Below are 21918 nucleotides of genomic sequence, written 5' to 3'. Positions count from 1 at the left end.
GACATTTATGAGCTGTTGACAATCATGACATGCATCACAACACTAACTTAGAAATCCCTTTTCCTTTGAATAAAGTGGGATTTAATTTCAAAACGTTTAACAACAATGATAGGAATTCAAATTAAGGAAGATTTTATATAGAAATTTAACGCGAGAGAAGAACCAAACTGTAATTCGTTGAAAGTCGTAACAGTACTACAGCACTCAGATTATAGACATTAAAAATCCAGTAAATCGGATATTATCCGTGAATTAGAGGTTGTAGCCTATTATGACTTTCCTTTAATAATATTTTTCTCTAGGGGAAGCTTTCCTCTTTGCACTATGGAAAGTTTGTTTGTTTGTAATGGAGCACAAATGTGCACAATGGGCTATCTGTGCTCTTCCCACCATGTGTATCAAAATCCTGATTCTAGCATTGTAAGTCCAAAGACATACCGTTGTACCACTATGAAAACTGAAGTATACGTGAATAGTCCTTGCTGAGACAACAGTAAGTCTTCGGATTTACAGCACAAAAATCAGGGACTCGATTCCCCTCGGTGAACAGAGCATATAGCGCAATGTAGCTTTGCTATAAGAACATAAATACACATACGCAAACTATACGTGAATATTCCTTACAACGAAGGATCAAGTAAACAACATTATTTTTGTATTTGTATCGATGTAAAAATAAAATACGTTACGTTGGTTTGTTTTGAATTTCGCAAAAAGGTACACAAGAGCTATCTGCCCCTAATTTTGCAGTGTAAGACCAGAGGGAAGGCAGCTAGTCATCATCGCACACCGCCAACTTTTGGGTTACTATTTTACCAACGAATAGTGGGATTAACCGTTACATTATAATGCTCCCACTGCTTAAAGGGTGAGCATGTTTGGTGTTATGGGAATTCGAACCCGCGACCCTCAGATTACGAGTCTAGTGCCTTAACCACTTGGCCATGCCGGGACGAAATACATTAGAAATATATCAGATCAGGTAAAGTTTTACATGAAAGTAACATATAGATCAGACTAATAATTTTTATTGTTTTCCTATAACCCATTATAGATAAAAAAAAAACCAACTTTGTCAATGTTTTAGAACCTCCTTGTTTTTCATCTTGTTTTAGACAAGTATTGAAATTGAAAATGAAGTTTAAATCCACACTAATGAAAAAAGAAACAACATTTACATGGATAATACATTCAGTATTTCACATTTCAATGTAAACGTCGAAACTATTATCCATATACATTTAGTATTGTTTCGTTAATAAAGATGTTAACTTTATTGTATATTATTTTACCATAATTTACAGCTTTTACAGTAAGGAAAAATGCTTTAAAAATATGATACTTGAGAATGATCGCAACGGTTTGTTTGTTTGAATTTCGCGCAAAATTACACGAGGGCTATCTGAACTAGCAGTCCCTAATTTAGCGGTGTAAGAATAAAGGGAAGGCAGCTAGTCATCATCACCCACCGCCAACTCTTGGGCTACTATTTTACCAACGAATAGTGGGATTGATCGTCACATAATAACGCCCACACGGCAGAAAGGGCGATGTCGCAACGGTGATCGAAATGTTGTACCTGTTTTAAAATACTTTTCCTCACTGTAAAAGCTGTAACTTGAAATAAAATGTTATTTATAATAAATTAGTAAACTCAAAATAAAGCTATTTATTGTAAATTACTTTACATGATAGTGTGTATTTACCTATAATTATTGAAATTTTATGGTTACAGGTGTGAAAACGACCAGATGGCATTCACATTCACAGCTTAAACATATATTAGAATAGGATTTAGTATACTTTATGGTGGAATATAAATATTATTAAAGAGCTGAAGTTAAAAACACGAGTGGTGTGTAAAGTAACGTTTCCTCTAGTGAAGGTTTCCCGGGGAAAGTTTAGAAACTTAAACGCCAAAAATCACATTCTAATGACCTTTTTTAAATTTTCATATGAACTATGAAAAATCAACCATGCATAAACTTAACGATTAGCTGAAAAAGTTATAATGCTAAAACTTGACTTCGAATGTCGTGATGACACAGCACAGATAACCCACTGTCACTGTCTTTTTTTCTAAACTTTATTGGAAGAAAACAGTCTGCGTTGATAGCTTAAATAAGTACAGCACAAAGATATTGGCAAGCAGAATAAGCAAATACGATTTGTTAATCTAATTGTTAATCGAGATACATTTTCATGAGAGCCTGGCACGGCCAGGTGTGTTAAGGCGTTCGACTGGTAATCTGAGGGTCGTACCAAACATGTTCGCCCTTTCAGTTGGGGGGGGGGCTTATAATGTGACGGTCAATCCTACTATTCGTTGGTAAAAGAGTAGCCCAAGAGTTGGCGGTGGGTGGTGATGACTAGCTGCCTTTCCTTTATTCTTACACTGCTAAATTAGGGACAGCTAGCGCAGATAGCCCTCGAGTAGCTTTGCGCGAAATTCAAAAAACAAACATTTTCATGAACTCATTACGCTTAATATCAAACAATAAAGCGCTTCAAATTTCTCGTCTTAGAATACTTGTTATTGTACATACATACCCAATGTTCATTTTAAATGCAAAACTATTTTCATCCTATACCTATACTATCATGATTTAATTAGGTATAGCCAAGTTTGCAATATAGAAGGATTTATAGCTCTTATATTAAGAATTTATATCATAGAAAATTATTATATCTGCCATCCTTTTAGTATTACACTAAATTAGGGACGGCTAGCACAGATAGCCTTTACAGATTTGCACGAAAAAACAAAGCAACAAAAACAAATAATAAACAATACTTCAAAATGACCACTTTACAGTTGCAGGTTTGATAAATTTTATATACATTATAATATAATAAAAATTGTTGTGTTATCTTGGTGAATGTAATATTAATTAGAAACCTACTTTCCTAATGTTATAGTTGTTCTTTTTATATAATCGAAGTCTAAAACCCCAAAAATACAGGTGAGAAAAAAAGATAAGCCAGTTGTCACCAATGATAATACAGTTATGCAGCTCTCAGATCTAATGTTGAATCCTTAAAACTTCACTCATGGTCAAAGCATATACAAATCGTCTACGCTGCAAACACAGTAGTTTGAAGTAGACAGACTAGGCGTCATCTCTACATGAGTTATAAGTTTCTCAAAAGTAAACCTTATTTGCATTTTATTTTAAAACTAATCATATTTAATGGAATTACATATAACATAATAAAGCAAAGATGCTTATTGCTAAGCGAAACAAACCAAGCTGGAGTTACAACTTACGAACAAATGTTACGCATTCTCAATGAAGCATTTTATCAAGTATATTTACTGCAGAATCTTAAAAATAACAACGAATATATGCCCATAAAGTAAGTGATGCTAGTAACATAAATTTCATGAATACAAACGTATACAGCACATAATTATTGGTGTACTTCGAAAATATCATACATTATTAAACATCGTGAAAAGTCTTTAGTTATCCAAGTTAGGCTACATTGTAATCAATACTCTGTGTAATCAATTAAGAAGCCCTTCCGTTTAAATTCAAGTAAACTATAACGCCTGCGAGTAATAACAAATTTTGATTCTCTCTGAAAACGATGATGTTGTTGTTTTTGTTAATATCTATAGACTTCAATTCATCATCTCACTCAAAGAAATTGCACAAAAATAATCTTCCAATCACAGAGTAATTGATTAGGCCTAACCTGAAAAGATTTTTCCTTGAATCACGACATGAGTTAGAGTTACTAATTTACACACTGACAAAGAAATAATCCAAGTAACATATCAAAGGCACATTTGTTGGGTCAACGGCTTTGTGTTAGGTTAACGCTCTATCAGGTATTACACTTTTACAAATCCAATCAAACTGGCTCTTTCTTACACCCTTATAAAACCATTCAAATGTCTATCAGTTCTACCAGTTCTTACACTCAACTCAAGCCAAAGTAGCAGTAGCGTCGATCTATATTATAGTTGTGTGCGTGTGTGTGTATGGTTAGAGAATTGTATGTATATTTACATTATAATTGCATAAGAAAAGGTTATTATTATGATATATATATTTTCAGACTGAAAGATATGATACAGTTATTGTAATTGTTAAAAACATTCTTGTAACTATTACTAGTTGATTAGAAAATATCTTCTTGTTAAGCGAAAGATGATACAAGACACAAATTACTTTCGAACTTTCGGATATTCGTGTTAAAGAAAACTAATACAACGCGTAAAAATTTCCCCCTCAAATCGCCTCTTATTTCAGATTTTTTTATGTGTTGTTTTATATTTTCATTGACAGGAATAGCCTAATAGAATCTCGTATTTTGAGATTTGGTTTGCAGAATAGATCAATACTTTTTTTGAAGATATACGATTGTAAAACGGAAGCAACTACCTGTCCTTCGAGATGCAAAAAATAAGGGGGACTTGTCCCCATGTACTCCTGCAATCGACGCCAATGTGAAAAAGTACCATTTCTTTAAGTTTCAAATCTATCAGATGCTGTTCATTTCTCGTGCTCTTTCAAATTCAAGTAAACTAACCAGTTGTTAAGCTCTTACAAATCCAGCTGGAGCTATATCAATTAATACACTTATGAACTCAACCAACATTACACTAGTTCTTACATTTACAACAAAGTGCAGCCAAAGCTATCAGTTTGTTATACTCTCATAATTCCAACCAAAAGCTGTTATACTTCTTAAACACAAATCCAGGCAAATTGTTCGGATTCTTACACTTTTACAAATCCAGCCAAAGCTGCACGATTCCTTTTATTCACATAAATCCAAATAAAGCTGTTTTAATTCTCACATTATTTCAAATGCCAAGTAAATTCATACCAATTCTTACAGTCTTAAAAATACAGAAGAAATTGCACCATTTCTTAAATTATTGCACATTTTGCCAAAGCTGTATCAGTTCTGAGACACTTACGAGTCTAGCCAAAGTTGTACCATTCAGTGAACACTGTCAGTTCTTATACTTAGAAATTCAGCTAAAGCAGTACAAGTTCTCCTACTGCTATAACTTTAATTAACTTTACACCATTTCTTGCAAGAGATAAAAAACCTCATTGGTTAAAAAGTGGAATATTTGACTTGCTTAAATATTGTCTTTTCGTTGTTTAACTTATTACTTGCCAACTTTCGAAACGAATAAATTAGCACGATATCATGATGCACATACAAATATGTTTCTATGTTCAAGACGACAATAAAGTGTTCTTCAGTATAGGTAAAATTAACATGATTTCATGATATACGTGGAATTTCATTTAAATCAGACTACTTCCTCGTATTATTTATTGTTGTTAGTCAAAACTTACAGTTGAAGATTCTCATAAGATACTATGTGATGTTAAGTTTCAACTGTCTGATCGATCTTTCTGTTTTTGTTTTTTCTACTCATTTCTGCTAATATTTCCCTAATAGTTTTAGTGATTTGAAGTCTTGTTTAAACTTGCTGAGGTCGGGGGAGTCAGAGACATCGTTTGTTTATTTGTTGTTAAGCTACAAAATGGGTCACCTGTGCTGTGCCCACTACGGGTATCAAAACTCGACTTTTATCGTTATAAGCCTTAAGACTTAGTGCTGAACCACTGGAAGGGGGCAAAAGTAATCTTTTGTTAAACAAAGCTTTCAATCATCGTTACACATATACAAGAAACGTATCAATTACAAATAGTTGTTTAAAACCTTTAGACGTTTTTTATTTAGAATAATTTTTGTATTTGTATTAATTTTTGTAACTTTTCTAAACGTAACCTTAACTTTATAATGAAATGCTCAGTACGTAAATTTGAAGTCGAACATCGTTCTTGATAGACACTTAGGATTAACTTTCAATCAATGAAAAAGTAACAGTGATCTGTACACATTTTACAAACGAATTATTTGACAACTGAAAAAGAAAACGTTTCCATAAACTTCTCAATACAACTTCCCCATTTATAGGTTGTTTAAATAGTTAAAAGTCTGATCCTTTGAAAACGGCGAATTAATTTTTACAAATCTGTGCTATTTTTAATTCATCGACACATGATATTGCTACAATACCTTGATTTATTCGCTGGAGAAACTTTACACATTGGAGAGAGCACAGCCTATTAAATTACTGCTTGGTTATGTGTAAAGGTAAAATTAAACTCCCGACAATGAAAGTATATCCTAACCTGTTTCCACTGCTGTGCAGCACAAGTAGATCAGTCCTTCTGTAGAAGAACATAGAAGTCAAGTTGGGCTAACAAAAAGTCACCACAAATAGGATTGGAACAATAATCTAATAAGCAGCGCACGTGCAGCTTGCACGGTCACGTCAGATTTTCCCAGGTTTTTATGTCCAAGATGACGATAAAGTGCTCTTCATGTGACAACTGTTTAATGTTGTTTGGGTATAAAGTTCTTCGATGTTGGCATGGCCTCAAATGTCACTAGTTGAAACACACAGAGATACAATAAAAAAATCAACAAAAACGTTTAGGTAAATCAATTGAACAAAATCTTTAAATATTGATTAGTAACTTTGTCAATTTCTATGATGATTGAGGTAAGTGTCAATAAAAACAGAAATATTTTCTCATATTTAAGAAAGTTATCATACAGTCTGTTACAAATATGCTTCACTGCAAAACATAAACACCAAAGTTTGTTTAAAATCCAAGCTACACTTTTAATTGTAATTTTGGTTTATACCATGCGTCTTTTACTTTTTTATTTAAGTAAGATTTTCAAACGTTTTTAATTATTCAAGTATTTACTATGTTTGCATAATGCGTGATCAAAACGTCGCGAAGTTGATTTCGTTCTAACTTCCATTGTTCTTTGTCACTGCTTTGAATTTAACACTTGTCTGTTGCTAGGAATGTAGCTGTAAAGTTGCAAGCTGTGTATGAAGGTCAATATCAGTGCCCTCCAATGATAGGTCAGGTGATATCTCTGGGTCACAACCTCTTTTACATTTTAAAGTAAATGACCAGTCATGCTGTTCTGGGCAAGTTTGTAGTAACCGATTAAACTAAATGACACGAGATTCAGTCAGTTTGTAACACCATCTTGCATGAGTCAAGCAGTTTGAGGTTAAGTCTTGAATTTGTTGAATTTCGTAAAAACTATTCAAGGGCTATTTGTACTAATGTTTTAGAATCGACGGATTAGAGAGAAAGCAACTAGTCGACATCACATACCACAAAATAGTAGGACAGATCATCACGTTATAACCTCCACCTGTTTGAAAAGGCGAGCATGATCGATGATGGAATTCAAACTGTCAACCCTCATATTGTGAATCGAGTGCCTTAACAACCAAGTCATGCCAGACACATCTTGAAGGCATAGAGCCAACCTAATACATTCTTAGCTCCGATAAAGGTGAAACTCTGTTATCCATATGGTGAGAAGGAAAAGTTTTCTCTTGGAAGTCAGACTTTTGTTAATATTGTAAAGTTCGCAGATTTGATCTGTCTGCACCTGCAGATTCCAAAAGCTCAGCCAATGTCAGAAGAGTAGATCGAGTTTTATCCCTGAAAACTGATCTCATTGCAAGGGAAATTGAAATAACTGAAAGTTGTCAAGGTGGAATAGTGTTGTGAATAATAGATTTGACCATTACGTTCATAGCATATCAGCAACTTAAAAATTCGGAACTATTAAGTGCCATTACATTAATAATCACTAAGCCACGCCCACCTTACTTACTTTTACAATAACTGCTTAAAAATCTAAATGCTGATGGGAATTTGTTGGCTTAGAAAACGCCAGTTTCAACTTCTTTTTTTTTATCAACAAATATGTTTCACCAAACACAGGAAGGAAAACCTTGTCTTTAGATTCTACTTTAATCTGTTAATAGCTAATATCTTTTTTATAGATGCTTGTTAAATCATTCGTCACAACAACTAGGCGAATTTTGTTTGTTCTCAACTATATGATAGCAGTAGCGTATATAGGTAGGGCTTACAGGGCCCATTGATAAAATTATTATATGTAAAAGTACATGGGATGTAGGGCCCACACAACCTTGACGATAGTAACAATACTTAATATTTGCATAAAGAAGATAATAAGTTAGTTATTGCAACCCTCAATGTGTTTTATATGAAGCCCGGCATGACCAATTGTGTTAAGGCGTTCGACTCGTAATCCGAGGGTCGCGGGTTCGAATCCCGGTCGCACCAAACATGTTCGCCCTTTCAGTCGTGGGGGCGTTATAATGTGACGGTCAATCCCACTATTCGTTGGTAAAAGAGTAGTCCAAGAGTTGGCGGTGGGTGGTGATGACTAGCTGCCTTCCCTCTTGTCTTACACTGCTAAATTAGGGACGGCTAGGGTAGATAGCCCTCGAGTAGCTTCACGCGACATTCAAAACAAACAAACATTCAGTGTTTTATATTAACCCGATCAACCGGAGATGTAAGATTATATCTAATTTCGTGTCATATTAATTTGATCCACCAGACATGTTAAACCTTATGATAAGATAATTTATATGAATATGATCCACCAGACATGTTAAACCTTATGATAAAGTATTTTATATTAATTTGATCCACCAGACGTGTAAAGTCTTACCTCAGTGGGCATGGCATGGCCTAGCGCGTAAGGCGTACGACTAGTAAGCCGAGGGTCGCGAGTTCGCGCCTGCGTCGCGCCAAACATGCTCGCCCTCCCAGCCGTGGGGGCGTTATAATTTGACGGTCAATCCCACTATTCGTTGGTAAAAGAGTAGCCCAAGAGTTGGCGGTGAGTAGTGATGATTAGCTGCCTTCCCTCTAGTCTTACACTGCTAAATTAGGGACGGTTAGCACAGATAGCCCTCGAGTAGCTTTGTGCGAAATTCCAAACACCAAACCAAACCTTACCTCAGTGTCTCTCATATAAATTTCCTCTATTGGAGGTGTAAAGCTTTATCTAATTTTGTGTCATAGAAAGCTGCTCATCCTGATTCGTAAGGCCATATCCCACGGTGTCTTATATAAACATGATCCGCCGGACATGTAAAGCTATATCTAAATTTATGTTACATAAACCTGATCATTCTGACTCGCGAAGCCTTACCTCATTGTGTTTCATATAAACCCGGCCCACCAAACATGTAAAAACCTTACCTCAGTATGTCATATAAATTTGACCCACTAGACATGTATAATTACATTTAACCTTTTCTCATGTGAACTGGCCATCTTAATATCTAAAGCCATGCTTCACCGTTTCTATATAAATTTGAACTTCTGAATATATATGGAAATGCGATAGAGAAGACGTATTTGTTAAACAATGGTTGTATAAACACTGAAACCGAACATTTATCTGTAAAAGACGAAGTTTCATTATTCTAGGAAAAACACTTTTAGTTAATTCATCTTTAATTTTATGAAAAATTTTAAACTTAAAAAGTTCTGACATCTGTTCATACACACACACACACACAAAACACAAATACATAAGCTGATTATATGAAATGTACGGGAAGACATAAAAGTTTCTAACATGTTGAGTATTTTGATGTTCATGCTAAGGTAAGTAAAATACATAATAATGATAACATATTGCTTAATCAAACATGTATGCGTAGCCAAACAAAGTCGTCGAAGATGATGCAATCTCTGAAAAAAAGTTCTGAAATATCTGATGTGAGGAAGAAGAAGATTCGCATTCTTGAACTTATTTCTCACGTGCTGTAAGAAACCGGTTATTTAAAGTCAACAATTTATGCATTTAAAAATAAATGTTACGTAGGTTTTAATATCGTGAATACTTAGTTAAGTGAATAATTAAACGTTTTAAATTCAGATAGGAAGGTGTGTGTGTGCGCGTGTGTTTTCTTATGGCAAAGCAACATCGGGCTATCTGCTGAGTCTACCGAGGGGAATCGAACCCCTAATTTTTAGCTTTGTAAATCTGTAACCGTTGTCTCATCGGGGGGCGATAGAAAGGTAATAAATGTTGAGGATAAAAAAGAAATTCAATCTACGAAAAACGTTGATTTAAGAAACAAACTCAGTGTTTTTATTTTGATACCGAAATTAAGCTTTGGTCAATTTGTAATTTTACCTTTGATAAAAAAGGGAAGAGAGGATGTGTAATGTGGATCTTCTATGCGTTAAGAATATAAAAAGTCTAACAATTATGGGTTCCAAGAGTTGCACCATTAGTAACTATACACAGCTCATAATAGAGCTGAGATGCTAGTTTTATTTTTATATAGAATAAAACTAGAAAACAAACGTGACCCAACGAATAGCATCGAACGAAATTTACCAGCCCTAAAATCCATACCACTGACATACCTTGAATTCACAGCCCCGGTTGAATTTAAATTTTAACGACAACGAGAAAGTCACGCCCAAATTTCTCAACACCAGTATCTGACAGTGTTAGAGAAACAGAGAAGGAACAGTTTGTCCATTTTCATAGAGTCAGTGAAGCAGAAAATAAAATCATATTAAGATTTCAGTTTCTTCGAAGCTCGATGATGTTTCTGTAAGTAAACTGCATCTTAAAGTCTAAACAAAGATAAAATGCGAAGGTCGAAAAAGTTACCAGATTTTCAGATCACGTTCTGAACCTTTTGCTATTGAGACTGAAATACAACGACACTGTTTTATCTTAGCGGTTTGAAAACAAATTAGTTTTTATAACTCTGCAACGAGAAGAAATACTTAAACAGTAGAATGGTCTCATCGTTAGTTTATGATTCTGAAAAATAGAGGTTACTCCAGTTGAACTATGGCTTCCCCCCCCCCCCAGTGGCGTTAACATTAACATCATATGTTGACATTATTTTTGACATGCTTGTTAGGTTACATGCGAGGCCATTTAAGATTACCCCCTAATGGCATGGCGGTATGTCTGCGGACTCAAACCGCTAAAAACCGGGTTTCGATACCCGTGGTGGGAAGAACACTGATAGCCCATTGTATAGCTTTGTGCTTAATTCTAAAAAAAAAAAAATTAAGATTGCTTGCATAATTAAGCGGCCACTTTAATATCATATTTGTTTGACATATGAGGATTGATTTAATTTTTTATTCTTCAAACAACAGCAGCAGTTACTGACCTAACTATGTTAAGTCTTATTATGCTATTTATTGAAACATTTGACTGTTATGAGGCTAGAGAGTGAACTTCAAATGATAAGTTTTACTTATCACCCTATTCATCTCCCTTGTTTTTTTGTTACTTTCTCTATTCCTTATTAGTCAGAACAACCATTTTCCCACTAAGGCGACGTATCAGACGATAAATGACGGTTTTGAGAGTATGTATGTTTGTATCCATAAATGTAAGTTACGCATGCTCGTATCTTTGTCTTCTGAAATAACCGTGTTGGTCACCTAGAGTTAAGGTATCGATTCCCTTTTACCCAACGTTCGATCAATGACTGAACAAGGAACGCTATAAGCAGCAGCAGCTTACCTGTCGCAAAAATATCAGACTCAATAAGACGAAAGTATTCCCCGTTTTCAGTCCTGATGAAGAAGATGTTAGAGATGCTGTATTAAATAAATTGATGGGTAATTTACCTTCTTAAAACAGTTATGAAAGAAGACTGTCGAAAAGTAAGCGTGCTAAGCACGGAATTTATTTCTTTGGATTTCAAAGCTGTACGAAAAATTAGATTCATTTTTGAATGAATAGAATTATCCAAGAAATATGTCATACTTTTATTCTACATTTCTTTCAATATTTAGTTTCATTTGGAAATGTTTTAGCCTTCTGCAAAACAAAATTGTAAATTTCAAACAAATAAGACACAAAGTGAGTAGCGTGTTTTGCGGCAACGAGATACCAACCATAAACCTCCAAACTGACAGTCTGATGAGCTAACTACTCAGTAACACCTGGCCTTTCTGATGATCAGAATTAAGGAGGTAGGCATTAAGTCATTAGTGAAAGGTAAGAAAGCTGAAATGCCTGCAAAACTCGTAAACATGAAAAATTAATAATTAAGTAAGGTATCTAAAAGTCCCTCTGGGGCATATCCAAAGACCATTGAAAATTTCATGGCGTTCAGAAGGTGCTGTTTGTTTATAGCAAAGCTGTACAATAGGCTATTGTTGCTGAGCATACCACGGATATCAAAATCCGATTTTTAGTGGTATAAACCTTCAAACTTACCGATGAGAGCCCCTCCCCAATGGCTCAGTGGTAAGGCTGAAAGCTTATAATGTTAAAATCCGGTTCTCGATACCCGTGGTGGGTACGCAAAGATAACCCATTGTGTAATTTTGTGCTTAAAAACAAATAAACTGACTTGCTGCTGAGTTTTTGAGGGAATGAGATAAAGGTTGTTGTCGTTTGTTAAACGCAATGCTACATAATGGGCTACAGACGCTCTGTGGTTAAGTGTGTAAAACTACAGTTGACCCACTGGAAGACTTGTTGTGGTCAAAGGTTGGGATGTTTGAACATTTTTGTCACAGAAAGACACAAATATATACTTTTCCTAAAATGTTATCAAATAGATATTTATCTTTGATAAATCCATTTGATGAAAACTCATGGAATTTTGTAAACGCTGCTGAAAGACGTTCACAAATTCGTGAACGTGTGTCTGAATAACAAAATGAAAAGTCTCATGTGATTTTAAGAAAAACCAAATCTCCAGTTTTCCTGAACATATTACATAATAAACATGCTGAGACTGAGAAATTTAAACCTTATCGATACGTAAAAATATCAATCCATTTTTAACACTGAAATCATTTTACTACTCAATACATAATTTTAACCATGTATTATAAATTAATAAAATGTTTTATTAGGAGTGAATGTGGTTCATTGCTCGTTGCTCTCAAACGTTGCTCTGCATTTTGGGGCCTTGGGTGACTGTCAAAACCTGTAATTTGGATAGACTATACTAACCCAAAAATTGGCGGTGAGTACAATCAACCTGTCTCAGTGATGTCGAGAAACCCACTTGTTGAGAAATTTATAATTTGTGTTTATTCACAAACCTGACGATGACCGAAGAAGGTCGAAACGTTGTTCGCGCTTCTATGTAAAATATTTTCTCAACCCAAACGAGCCGTTTTTGCATATAAAAATCAACCTGTCTGTTTTGTTTTTGAATTACGTGCAAAGCTACACGAGGACTACTTGCGCCAGCTGTCCCTAATTTAGTAGTGTAAGACTAAAGGGAAGGCAGCTAGCCATCATCACTCATCGCCAACTCTTGGGCTACTCTCTATACCAACGAATAGTGGGATTGAACGACACCTTATAACGCCCTCACGGCTAAAAGGGCGAGCATTTTCGGTGTGACAGGGATTCGAAACCGCAACCCTCAGATTGTAAGTCGAGCACCATAACCACCTGGTAATGCCAGGCCTAACCGGACTGTATATTCAGAACTAGGATCAGTTGTGCACACATAGATAGCCCTTTGTATAGAGTAAATATCCTAAGAGAAACAAAAAATATAAATGTCAAAATAACCTTTAGTGTAAATCAAAAGATAAGTTTTTTGCTAAGTATTCATGCAGATACTTTTAAGTATATCTAAGTATAAACCTTGATAAATTATTTAAGCCTATTTATCGCATTTTTTGTAAATTTTTATAGTATCTGTTTGTGAAATTTTCATTGCTCAGTGTAAACAAACAACAATAATTTTTTTTAAAATGAACACAAAATGGCTATTTAGTTATTGTCTTGACTCATTTAAGAACAGTTTGAAAGAAGCAGAGTTTGAAAATACATTAAAGAAGATTAATCTATGACTTATTTCTACTCTGCCTTGTGATTTTTGGTCCAACTCATTCTATACCTCTTAAGAAAAATTATGTTAAGCCTAAACGAAAAACATTTCTCAAGTCCTATTTAGGACGTCGTATCAACTGTATTTAAAGTAGTCTTTTACGTAGATCGTCCCAATACTCCTTTTTCAATTTGTTGGTGTTATCGAATTTGTCATTCACGTTGCGATCAGTTCACTCGATATAACGACTATTTATTACAGGTGTCAATTTGACCTAGTAAATGTAACTGTCAGAAATATATTACTTATTTAGCAGTGAGAAAATACGTTCTAAAAACGAGCAAAATGATGGGATGAGTAGTGTATTGTTATTTGGTATTTTCAACTTGAACTGAACTTTACGCGATCATAGATTTGGCATAGATGTCCCTAATTTTGAACTGCTGACCAAAGAGAAGACAACTTATCAGCAGCACCTTTCAATTTCAGAAATACATTTCATCATCTATCGAAATGGACTGCCACTTTTATAACGCTTTCATAATTGGAAGTGTGTGGCATATTTAGCGATATATTACGAATGCGAATATTTGACCTTTCGTTCCGAAGCCCACAACTACTGATTCAGCCATTGGATCACTTCTGGGAAAAATAAAATAAAGAAAGACAAGCGTACAGAAGCAAAATAAGTTGAAGTTATGAACGATTTTGATGAAAAGGAGAAAAGACAAACAAAAGTTAAAAGTAGCCTTTATTCTGCGCGTTATTACTTTTAAAGAGAATGTTTCTTATTCTATGTGTTATTCTTGACTTAGTTTTAGTGCTATCTGAGCAGATTATATTTATTTTTTAGAAGTAAGTACAAAGCTACAAATGGGCTGCCGGTGCTCTGCCAATCACGGGTAACGAAACCCGGTTTTTAGCGCTGAAGTCCACAGACATATCGCTGTGCTAGTGGGAAAGTATGTGAACAGCATGAAGGAAACAAAGCATCTTATTACATTCCACTTATAAATCTGAGAACCATTTATGTGTTCTCAGCACATTCTGCTCACGTGTTCTTAAAGTAAAATCTTTCTAGAAAAAAATCGTTAAACACATCTGGAGAGCAATCTTTGCATTTTAAGTGTCCTGCTTTAGTTCTACTAAAAATAAAAGAAAGTGTAATCAGTTTCAGTTTAGTCCTAAGACAACATTAAATGCTGCTTATATTTTGAACAAAAGTTCGAATACAGTGTCTTATTTCGTAAAAGTACGTCACTGTTGGTAGCTATATGGCTTTGTTACATAATTACCAGATTTCCAAACTGCATTATCTACAAGATGTGTTTCGGATCATATTAATCTTTAATAGCACTTTGGACAAATGATAAGACACTTAGAGTAAAGTAATATAAAAAGTAATCATGACAACTCAGGTTTTTATTATGCACTGTTTTTTTTAAAAAGAAAGAGCAGTAATATAGAATGTAGCGAATAATTCCAGAGTTATCTTAAACAGTTATCACGTTTAGCGTTAATTTTAAAATCTACAAAAACTAAATTAGTAAAGAGGTTTAACCGTACTTTAACACAAGAACTTGACTCAGTGCGCCAGTGGCTAGTTTATGGACTTACAACGCTGAATTCCGAGGTTAGAGCCACCACCTTAAACAGAGTGTAAAGTTTGTTTGCTTGTTTTTTTAATTTCACGCATAGCTACACAAGGACTATCTGCGCTAGTCGTCCCTAATTTAGCAGTGTACAATTAGCGGGAATGCAGCTAGTCATTCCACTAACTCTTTGGACACTCTCTTACAAACGAATAGTGTGATTGATCGTAACTTTATAACGCCAGCACGGTTGGTGTGATGGGGATTTGAACATGCGATCCTCAGATTACCAGTCGATCGCTCTAACCACCTGACCATGATGGGCCAGAGTGTTAAAAGAACATTGTATAGTTTTGCGCTAAAAAGACAGTTACATAGTGCATACAGAAGTGCAATGGCATGTCAACGCAGGTGAAAGCCGTGGCGCCAAGAGCGACATGTTCAGTTTATATTAAATTTTAAATTATTTGACAGTGCAATGTCTTGACATTAGACTAATTACATTAAACTCAATATTTCGAAAAAATCGTTCTGCATAGATTTTAAACAAAAACATTTGCAAACAGAGCATTCAGGATAGCAAGACTTTAAACCAATACCTTAGTCTGAAGAAACGATTTAATTTAAATAGTGGTTACGATATTAACCTTCTTAACCTAAACAAAAGGCACTGTGATGAACCTGGTCATATCTTCTGGTACTTAATTAGATAATAAACAAGAACCTCAAATTTACGAAGGCTTACATACTTTCATCCACACCTCAAACCAACGACTCCTTTCGTCAAAACGATGGCTCTAAAGCATAACCACAGCAATCCCATTTAACTACATACCAATCAAATCTCCTGATGTACTTCTAGTTGACATTTTTGCCTTTGATGTGCTTCAACTTTAGTCTTAATTAAAACCTGTGAAAAGTTGGTAAAGATGTGTGATCTAAACCTGACTTTACTCTCCTATGCAGAATCGTGTTACAATTGGAATTCCAAAGTCGAGCGACAGTGTACATGATGCACGGACATTGATGGAGATTAAACACGCTTCTTGTCACGACAGAAGAAGAATTATAGTGATTGTGCTCTTCCAGGAGAAAGCAACAACAACACAGATTACGCAAACACGTGTACTACAAATATTGATTCCAGTAATACTTTTAGCTGACTTAAACTGTACGAATATTGATGTATACAATCACGAATACAAAAACATGCTGAAAATTAACCACGATTATAGCTTTGCTTCCTAACATTGTTTGGCAAAGTGAAATTAAAAACACAATGAGGCAATGTTGTTGCTGAAAGTTTGCTCTGCAAATATCTATAACGTTCTTGATGCTAGGATATTGTTTAACCACACAGACTCCATATCTTGTAACCATACGTGCTAAAGAGTATCTTAGATTCGTCAAAATAAGTTATTTGTGCAAACTTTGCTATCAGACATCTACATTATAAAATCCAGAAACACGATTCTGTGAAACAGATAAATTATATTTAAAACTAACTTGTTTTCATTTAGCGCGTTACAGATAAATTTATAGAATGTTTCTATGTGATCATTACATATCAACTGTTTCCATTTTTCCAATATATATGTATATATCGCAACAGAATTCCTGTGCGATGAAGGGACAATATCGTTCTTTTAAATGTGCAGACTCATTAAATTTGTGAGTGGATGATATAGTACCTGAACTGCGCACAATAACATAATCTGAAATTACTGTGTGAGCATCTTGAAATGTAGTAAAAAATTCTACCCAACTTTTAATATAAAAATTAATTAAAAAATAAAGTGGGAAGAACATTAATTAAATTTAAGGAAAAACATCAATAAGTGCACATTTTAATAAAATTCTGATTGTAGTTTACAGAGTTGTATTAAAAATTACTAAGGTTCTGACTTTATATTCAATGAAAGACCGTATGTATTTAAATCACAAGTTTATTAACATTAGCATGGGTTATTTGTCTTCCTTTTTTCTAAATTTACAAACTATTTCTTTTATTTATTATTTATGATTTTACGACTGAATAAAACGTTTTAAAATAAAATTACCATACATATATATTATTATTTGTATATTTTTAGTTACTAGTAACTGACTAATTTTGAAAAAAAAAATACCTGTTAATGAACGTATCAAAACTGTAACAAAGAAAAAAGCTTTACCAACACTTTATTATATTGCAAATAGAATATATTCGTTGAATGTTTCATCTATATAACTTTTTTATACCAGGCAGCTGCTAAAAGCTTACCACCAAGTAACAGAACAGCGCCATCTATTTATAGCATGCCATATTTTCATAAATTGATCTTGACACTTTAGAAAACGAGTGTGTTGTGTTTTTTTTAAAGCAACGTCACATTTGGCTATCTGTTGTGTCCATCCAGGGGAATCAAACCCCTGATTTTAGCGTTGTAAATCCGAAGACTTACCGCTATCCCAGCGAGGGACTTGTGAAACGATCTATCTCTTTTGGTTGTGTGATCTGTTATTAAAATTATTGGATAAAATAAAAAAAAAAAACGATATGGTACTCGAGGTAGATACTCTTTTTATTTAAACTTATGACAAAACCTCCGTTATTGATGAACAAAGCTGCTGGTAGAAACGTTTTTTTTCTTTTGGAAATAGCGACATGTACGGATTTTATGCAAGTTTGTTAGTTTTCACGTAAAACTAGCCGACCCTAACTTTGAAATGGTAGATTAGAGGGCGGGCAGCGAGTCAACAAAATCTACTGACAACTGTTCAACTACTCTTATCACCCACCCACAACTCCATAGTGCAGAACGTGATTTGTTAATTAGTGGTAACGAAACGTGAGCCACGGAACCTCAAATTTATTCTCCGCCATGCTAACGTTCGGCTATTTATATAAGAAGTTTAGTATTTCCTCGGGGCCCGGCATGGCCAAGCGCGTTAAGGCGTGTGACTCCTAATCTGAGGATCACGGGTTCGCATCCCCGTCGCGCTAAACATGCTCGCCCTTTCAGCCGTGGGGGCGTTATAATGTTTCAGTCAATCCCACTATTCGTTGATAAAAGAGTAGCCCAAGAGTTGGCGGTGGGTGGTGATGACTAGCTGCCTTCCCTCTAGTCTTACACTGCTAAATTAGGGACGGTTAGCACAGATAGCCCTCGAGTAGCTTTGTGCGAAATTCAAAACAAACAAACAAACAAGCAAACAGTATTTCCTTGAAGTTGTCGAAATTGAATGTAACTTGAAAAAATGCCGCACAGAAGAGATGTAATTAACAAATATATTTTATAAACGGTTAAAAACAAATTCTAAGAATGTTCAATATTTTTATTGGAATATATTATAGAAAATCTAAACCTAAAATCAACATTTCACACTTATAGTGGATGAGCAACGTTCTTACAATAGTTTTTAATCGCAATGTGTGTATTTTATTATGCCTAAAATTACTTTTAAGATGATTAAATTTGATTGCAATTTGATAAAAGCATAGAATTACAGCTTAATTACGTTATTACGTCATTAGAAATACTCAGAAATACTTGAGCATTATTTCATAAGAGACAAGTGTTTTGCCTTCCGGTGGCTTAGCCATAAATCTGCACGCTTATAAGCTAAAAATTGTATTTCTATGGGAATAGCACACATAACATATTTTGTAGCTTTGCGATAAACCCATTTCAGAAACGAAGCTGTCGAGAACTTTCTTTATATAGCCAAGCACACACAACCCATTGTGTTGTCTTTAATTTTCAACTATTTTGTTTAACGGAAAGACAGCTTCCGTTAAACCTAAAGCATGAGGGCTGCCAATTCGGTTTGACTGCTTGAGCTTTGAAATATAATTTTTATGTGTGATATACTTATATGTACAGTTTGTAATCAGATGAACAATAACAAATATATAACCGTAAATGACTCCTATTTTGAAAAATTCACGTAATACTTAAATCTGATAGTTCGCTCGTTTTAGTAGTTTTTAGTGATACAGTCGTAGTGAAAATGTTTAAAAGTTGGTTTGGTTTTTATTTGTTTGTTTTTTGGAATTTCGCGCAAAGCTACACGAGGGCTATCTGCGCTAGCCGTCACTAATTTAACAGTGTAAGACTAGAGGGAAGGCAGCTAGTCATCACCATTCACCGCCAACTCTTGGGCTACTGTTTTACCAACGAATAGTGGGATTGACCGTAACTTTATAACGTCCCCACGGCTGAAAGGGCGAGCATGTTTGGTGCGACGGGGATTTTATAACCATGATGAAAGACAGTCAATTTGATGTTTTTACTTTAATGCTTAAAAAAAACCGATGTGAAACAAAGCTACATCAATGTTATAACGTGAAGTATTGTTTGGCGTTTATACAAAGAGCTTTTATATATCACGTGATATTAAAAAAAAAACACGTTTATACGTGTGTCTTTAGAAACCCCAGGAAATATTCTGAGAGTGTGTGTTTGTTTTGCTTATAGCAAAGCCACATCGGACTACCTGCGGAGCCCACCGAGGGGAATCGAACCGATGATTTTAGTGTTGTAAATCTGTAGACTTACCGCTGTACTAGTGGGGGGCTTCTTTCAAACCAGAGAGAAAGTTAGGAAAGGATCAACGAGATTTGGTTGTTTAGAGATTGAAGTTAATATTTGTGAAATTTATTTATCGATCAAACTAAATCAAAACATATTGTATACATAGTACGACTGAGGCTTATATAAACAGAAGAACATATATTAAAGATCTGAAACCACCTTATAATTTTTTGTTTCAAATTAATTCTTTTACTAATATTCAAAATAAATAGTATTTAACAAAAATGGTAAATGTCTGAATTTTTCAGCTGTTATGAATAACGTAATGTCAATTTTAATCTTTACTTTTTGATTAGTTAGTTGAGGATCATTCACATCATTATATTATAAACAACTTATCAATCAAATACATTTACAGGCGCTACTTACTTACAAAAGTCGTTAAGGTTTGGTTTGCATTTCACGCATAGCTACACGAGGACTATCTGCGCCAGCAGTCCCTAGTTTAGCCGTGAAAAGCTAGAGGGAAGGCAACTAGTCATCACCATTCACTGTCAACTCTTGAGCTGCTCGTTCACCAATAAATAGTGGGATTAATCGTCATATTATAACACCATCACAGCTGAAAGAACGAGCATGTTGCTAAAATGGGAATTCGAACCCGTACCCTTCAGTCTGGAAGTCGAATGTCCCAGGCAACGGACCACGAACTTCGTGAAAGAATGTAAGAAAGTTAAATTTGACTTAAAACTATGAATATTTTGATATTTAATAATCTTCAAACTTTTGTTTGTAAATGTTACCAATTTCCTTCAAATTTTCGACATTTTGCGAATTGTTGCAACTTTTGAAAATAAACAGTGAGATAAAAATTTAAAAAATACAATAAATATATTTTTAATTATTTACGTCACATCCCAGACAGTAGTGTTGAGTGGTTTGTTTGGAATTTTGCTCAAAGCTACACGAGGGCTATCTGCTCCATAATTTAGCAGTGTAAGACTAGAGAGAAAGCAGCTAGTCATCACCACCCACCGCCAAACCTTTTCCCAACGAATAGTGGGATTGACCGTTACATTATAACGCTCACACGGCTGAAAGGTCGAGAATGTTTGGTGTAACGGGGGTTCTAAACCGCGACCCTCGCATTATGTGTAGAGTGCCTTAACCACCTGGCCATGCCGGGCATAGTGTTGAGCTAAAACTATCCAAGGCATTCTTTACAGTATGTTTAAATTACGGTTACAATTTATGAAATTTAGAAAAATGAATATCTTGAGCATCAATTACACTTTCGTGCCCCCATACGTTATCTTACGGAGGATTTATGTTTTTAGAATTAATCATTTTGTTTTCTTGTGGAAGACCTAACTAAAGAAGAATACTGATGCAGTTAGTAAAGTGTTGGAAATGAGACATTGAACATTGCAATAAATTCAAAAACATTGCACATTAAAATAAGCAAACTTTTATCTTTAACAATTTATTTCAATAAATGGAAGCATTAAATTATTTTAATTTCTTATTCATCAACACACTGTATATAAAATGTGAGGTTATTTGTTAAAATCAAAGTTATTTAAATTTGTACTAGTAGCGGATCACACATTACTTTATGCACGACCTTAGGGCGGACATTAAGTATAAATGAAAAATGATAAAAAAAGTGCAGACTCAAGGGCGTAAATGGATCATAATTACAGTTTAAGTTTTATTTTCTACAATATTTATCTATTAATTTTCACCTGGTTGTTGTAAGGTCTGTTGAATTTGTTTTGTTTTGAATTTCGCGCAAAGCTACACGAGAGCTATCTGCGCTAACCGTCACTAATTTAGCACTGTAAGAGGGAAGGCAGCTAGTCATCACCACCCACCGCCAACTCTTGGGCTACTCTTTTATCAACGAATAGTGGGGATGACCGTCACATTATAACGCTCCCACGGCTAAGAGGGCAAGCATGTTTGGTGTGACGGGGATTCGAATCTGCGATCCTCGGATTACGAGTTGAGTACTTTAACCATTTGGTCATGCCGGGCCAGGTCGGTTGGAACTGCTTTATAGTCCAAAACATATTTTATGGAGAAACATACAGAAAAATGATTTAAATAATAT

At 34.7% G+C, this 21918-nt stretch overlaps 1 protein-coding gene across 4 annotated transcripts in view; it reads right to left on the bottom strand.

The window, feature by feature from the left end:
- The window catches only part of LOC143249387 (transient-receptor-potential-like protein), a 76930-nt gene that overhangs the window by 40058 nt on the left and 14954 nt on the right, over positions 1–21918 (bottom strand). For 2 of the 4 annotated variants that reach the window (XM_076499149.1, XM_076499150.1), the window contains exon 1: positions 6055–6212. The exons of 1 other annotated variant lie outside the window; for it this stretch is intronic. The gene's annotated coding sequence lies outside the window, so the exon portion shown is untranslated. Of the gene's footprint in view, positions 1–6054; positions 6319–21918 lie in introns of those variants that run through there. One more of the 4 variants, XM_076499151.1, reaches the window with a different exon arrangement.

This window comes from Tachypleus tridentatus, chromosome 4 (genome assembly GCF_004210375.1).
Source record: "Tachypleus tridentatus isolate NWPU-2018 chromosome 4, ASM421037v1, whole genome shotgun sequence".
In the NCBI taxonomy this organism is placed as follows: domain Eukaryota; kingdom Metazoa; phylum Arthropoda; class Merostomata; order Xiphosura; family Limulidae; genus Tachypleus; species Tachypleus tridentatus.
The sequence above is the reverse complement of the archived record's forward strand: the minus strand, read 5'-3'. Positions and strand labels throughout refer to the sequence as shown.